This window comes from Lactuca virosa, chromosome 7, assembly GCF_052849685.1.
Source record: "Lactuca virosa cultivar CGN04683 chromosome 7, Lactuca_virosa_CGN04683_v6, whole genome shotgun sequence".
Lineage (NCBI taxonomy): Eukaryota > Viridiplantae > Streptophyta > Magnoliopsida > Asterales > Asteraceae > Lactuca > Lactuca virosa.
In genome coordinates, this window is record NC_136432.1 from 256,911,662 (window position 1) to 256,917,661 (window position 6,000).

A 6,000-nucleotide genomic window follows, 5' to 3' on the forward strand; every position below is an offset into this window, starting at 1 on the left:
TTAGGCCCCACCTTGGACCATATTCTTCCTCAAGAATTTCGATGGTCTGTTTTCTCCATCCCGTCACCGGCATCATCCACCGGAAACCATGGCCGGACCACCTCCAGTCGCTGATCGTTGATGGCGGCCCAACAAGTGGATAATCACCACTGGTCGCTGCCAGCTGCTCCACCGGAGACCTGCTCTAAACAACAACGACATCTTTAGAACTGTGGTCCAACATGAAGTGTGTTCTAATTGATTAAAAGTCTTAATCAATTCAGAAAAAGTAATAAAAGACACGAGATCTAAATAAGATCTGAGTGGATCAATATATCGTCTGAATAATATAGAGAGAGTACAAAATTTTGTCTAAGATTTTGAATCCTTACTCTAAGTCTAGGTACTTATCTTATTTATAGGATACAACAGACTCAAAAAGTACAAGGACTAAACGTCACATAACGAAACATACAATGCCTTGTAAATATATACTATGTCAAAAGTACAACTGCTGTCGACACATACAAACAACAAATGAAAGATACAACTTTCAACTCTCACTAAACAACTTTCGACTCTACAATCGCCCCCTTAGTGAGAACAGTCGAACCATCAAGCTATAATCTTCATTGTTTGTAAATTCTCTCTTCGAACTTCCGTATACCACAAGATAATCTTCCGTATCTCTGACTTATCTCCCTCATCATTATTTTTGCAATTGTCGATTCGAATCAAGATATTTGCGAAATGGGAATTTGTATATCTTTCTAGATCAGAGACTTGAAACAAAAACTTTTTCAAATTCTCTCTCTTGTTCTTTCCATGGAATACTACACCATAAGGTTGATGAATGATTTCTCCGTCTTCATATTCATCAATATTTAATCTTGCCTTCATCAGAGCTTGTGGCACTTTCGCAGTCTTCTTGATAGATAAGGCAAGATCAATATCTGTAATAGCCAAGTATTCATAGTAGTTATCAAGATAAGCCTTAATATGACTAAATCCGAGAATGAAATCATTTATGTTCGTCTCCGGAATCTTTGACACATCCACATTGATCAATATCTTTGTGATTGATATAAGATCATTCAAATTCATTAGGGGAAAACCAACAATTGTGAACTCAAACTCCATATTATTTGCTCTTACAATAGAATAAAAAAAGTTCTAAAGCAAACCCTCGAACAAAGTATCCCTTTCGATCATCACCTTAATGATCTTCACCAAAGACCATACATCATCTTCATTCTTTCCTAAGATTACATGAAAGTGAATCTTCAACTGTTTGTATTCGCTTTTTTCTTTAAAGTTTTCTTCCAATTTAAACTATGGAGATGTGAAAAGCATATTATTGACCGAAAAATCAAGTTTATTGAAATCTGAATTTTCAGTCTCAAAACTCTTCTTCGGTCTTTTGAGAAAATCATCATTCTTCCCCAAAACAGCTATTTCTATTGTTTCATAACACCAGTGCTTGTTTGGATCACCTTTGTTCAATTCTGGTGGGACATTCTCTCTCTGTCAAAGAATGTTGTTTATTTCTCTTTGACGTTCCATCTTTGCTGCTTGTAACTTCTTCTTTTCCTCACCCGATTGTTCAATTAGAATGACCTTTCATTTGTATTTCGGATCAACTATTGAAGTTGTTTTGACAAGAGCATTACTCGAACCTCCTTCACCCTCCTTGATTGAAATCCATTTTAATGGAAATTTCGGCACATTCGTTTTTGTAGAAGTTGTTATCAAAGATACAGTTATAGGCTTCATTAGGATTGTTGTTGGAATTTGAGTCAAAATAACCTTCCCAACAACAGCTCATGTATCATCATCAGAAACTTTTGATGATCCAGCTCCTCCAACTCCTCTTTTCCCCCTTTGCGAAACTTGCGTAGCACGAGGAGCATTTATTGGTAAACGAAGTATCAAACTAAGGATTGGAGCCAACTCAGGTTTGATGTTCGACTCAATATTCGAAACCATCTTTGAGATTGATTCTTGAGAGATGGTAGATTGATTCGAAATATCCACCTTAGATAATGTATCTTTAATCCCAGACAAGAATTCCTTCACTTTCTCAAACACCTTTTCCTCCTTCTCAGACTTAGCTTGAAGCTCCTTTGTATACTTGTTGTTGAACTCAACCAAACGAGTTATTGCACTAGCAATAACATCCACTTTGCTATGCAACAAATTGTAATTTTCCTCTGGCTTCTCGAATTCTTTCGACAACAACGATTGTATCTCAACAACCTTGAGATCAATAGATTCCTTCATTGCATTCACCTTTTCCATAAAAAGTTCATGACGTTCCTTAGCAACATCACGAAGCTTTTGAATCTCATAATCAGAACTCTTTGAATGAGTAGCGAATCGTTCTTCTTGTTTCTTCTCAACACCCTCAATCAAATTCCGCAATTGTGATTCTTGAGCTTTGAAAAAATAATCCATTTCAACACCAATCACACAATTCTTCCCTCTAGTATCAGCAGAGCTCAATCCGATCCATAACACTTTTCATGTCTCTCTGCTGCGGAAATGTTTGGATGATGATTCTGTAGTGGTTCTATTGGAGGAGATTTAGGTGGATGACCACCTGAATTATATAGAGAGGCCAGTGGCGATCCTTGATAGGAGGACGAAGACTCTGCGAAACAAGGTTGTGGATCTTGTAAAGGTGTAGTGGCATCACCGAAAGGTTTCGGAGTGGACCTGGGAACCTGAGGACGCGATGTGGGAGCTCTATCCAGAGTTATTTGCAACATTGGACTTTGAGGACGAAGTGTAATTCAATTTGGGGAGAATTGTAACACACGATTCAAGGTATTTTTCATTTTGGACCCTTGGTGTGTAATTAGTTTGCAATTTTGGTCCTTAGGGACATTATTGTAATTTTGGGAGGAGGGTGTGTACGCTAGGAGTTCCTCCTGAACTTTGGGAGTACGTAATCAGGGGACAAACCCTAATTTTAGGGTTTGGACCCTATTTGAGCAACCTTATGTACCAAGGTTCTCTCATTTCCAGCCTCCATTGCCCTTTTGAGTCGCATTTCGAAACCCTAGCTCATTTCAAGAGAGAGTTGACATTTGTGTGTGTTTTGGTGTCTGTTTCATGTAACTCCAAGAAGAAGAAGCTTGGAGAAGGAGCTTTGATCAAGGAGGGGCTTGTAGATCCAAATTCCACTCATCATTTCCAGCTTCATTGAGGTATAAAGCTTGGAATTTGCTCATTTTATGCTTAGATCTAGTTATTATGGAGTTTTGGTCACTTTTGGGTCCCATGAATGAGATCTAGTGGAATTTTACCACTCCAGAAGTTATGAATTGCTCGTCTTGATGTTTCTGAGATCCCTAGTTGTAACAACCCAAATTTTACAGAAAATTTGAACTTTTATTCATATAAAAATCAACCAGAATTGTTTCTAAAATAATCCCATTATATAGCCACAATTTTTCAAAAGATCATAGTATCAAAAAGTAGATGCAAAAATATTGGAGAATGCATGTCGCACCATCAAGCCGAGCCCTTGCCCTTAGAACCAGAAGTACCTGAAACATCCACCAAAACTATAAGCACACGCTTAGTGAGTTTCCCAAAACACGCAAACATAAAATCACATAATATCATGGACACATACATATACGTTTGCCATGGATTCCCTCCATGGTCTTCATTGGAATGTCATGGGCTACCCCCATGGTCTTATATCCCCGAGACATGGACTCCTTCCATGGTCTTGCGAAATGCCTTGGGCTCCTCCCATGGTCTACACATAAGTCCATATATAGATCAAATAGCAAACAATTACATACTCCAATACAAATCATCTCATAACCATTAATGGGCCAGCCTTGGTGCCTTCGACCCATGAGTGTAGTGAGAAGACTCACCTAGAATACTGAACGATAGCTGACTAGGTCCCGACTCCGAATATCAGCTCTACTCAACCCCTAAACAGAAAAAATTCCTTAAATACAATTCAAAATGCCCCAAAACCCCTTATAATTCAAAATTGGTCCATGATTAAGGTCAAAGTCAAAGTCAACGGTCCGAGTTGACCCAACACGCTGAGTTATCCTTCAACTCGTTGTGTTTCTCCTTTAACTGCACAGATCGGGAAAAATCTTATCAACTCGTCGAGTTCACTAATGAACTCGCCGAGTTAGCCAGAAATCCAACAACATAATGCATTAAGCTGTTTCCATCGAATCCAGGAACTCCAAATCTCAGATCTCTTCCAAAATGATGTCTAGAAGGGTAAAGTTTCCAACTTTTCCCTTAGGAACCGCCACAATGAGTCAAACCCGAACCCTAGACTCATTAGAGTGAGGCTTGACCCATTAAGCCCTTAAACTCCCAAGACATAGTCCCAAAATACAGTCTGGAATTCAAAGGCTGGAGAATCACGTAAAGTTTTCAACTTTATGTGCATGCATGCTAAAAAGAAACCCTAGGGCTCAAGATGGGCTAATAAAGGAGTTATTGCATAAATGGGACCTAGAACTTAGTAAAGCTTGAAACTTTAAGCCAAAATAGGCCAAAAAATGGTCAGATCTAACATAATTACCCCTGGAACACTCAACTTCTTGGACAACCCAACCATGAGCCCAAAATCAAGATAAACCCCAAAACAAAGAGATCTATATGATAACAAAGCAAGGTATAAACTTGATACCTCCAAGAGACTGCAACAAGTGGGGAGATTTTGGATCTAAGTCTTCCCTCCAAGCTTTACACCTCTAACTTTCAAGCTTCTTCAAAAGAGCACAAAAGATCAACACTCAAGGCCCTCCACAAGCTCACATACTCACAAAAGAAGATGATACATGCTTTTTAGGGTTTCTGGATAGAGGAGGCTAGTAAGGAGGCCAACCAAGGGACTTAAGACCTTTAAATAGGGTGCAACACCCTAAAAATTAGGGTTTCCTTCCCATCCGCCAAATCGCCGAGTTGGGACACCCGGACTCGCCGAGTTGGTTCATTAATTTCCACGACTAAAACCCTCTCGACACGCCGAGTTGAAGCTTCCAACTCGCCGAGTCCCAAAGGAAAATATAAACAATTGGAGAATTAAACTTATACCAGAACCAAGTGTTACACTAGTCCGTAAAGTTAGCATCTTGGTGGTTGAGGATCAACCATGCATGAGTTTATGTCCACTTCGTGAAAGTAGGATGCTAAATCTAGGGTAGGAGTTCATTTGAGCCATGCAAAGGCATCAAGTTAATGACTTTATGGGTTAAGACGTTCCCCAAGGTCTGGATCTCAAATTTGGAGGTTTGGTCTTAAGCATTAAGTGATTAATGGCAAAATGGATTAAGGGGGGTGTACGTCGGGCGTACGCAAGCGTACGTTGCGCATATGCATCTGAGTCCCCAATCAGGTGTAGCCACATAGTATGCCGGTCGTACATCTGGTACGCTTAGCGTACTCGGCCCGGTCATGGGCTTTTACGGTTTGGTCCATCTTTGGACTTTAGGGTTTTGGGCCTTTGTTGGGCCATAAGTCTTTCTGAGTATGGGCCACTGTTAGGGCTTAGGCCTTCTTGGATTTGAGCCTATATTAGGATTTTAGTGTCCTTTAGGAATTGGGCCATTATTTGGGCTTTTGTGCCATTGAGTGTGGGCCTCGACTTTTAGGCCAGTTGAGGGAAGGGTAAAATGGTCTTATTCCCTGGGGTTCAGGATTAATTGATTAAATTTCTGATTATGGTTTATGATCCAGTTATTAATTAGGGGTTTATTTGATTGGTTAGTGCGGGGATTCTCCGGTTCAGCAACCCGATCATCTATTTGACGGACATCAGACTGAGGTGAGCTTGCTCACTATACTGTAGGACACTATGGATTGTATGTGCTTGTAGTCTTTGTGACTCCTTCTGTATGTGTTGTATGCGTGTGTGTTTGTTTGCTATATGTATGTGGGGTGAAATAGACCCGGGGGTAAAATAGACCCGGTACAGCCTTGTGCAGACATATGAGTTAAAATAGACTTGGGGTGAAATAGACCCGGGAGTGA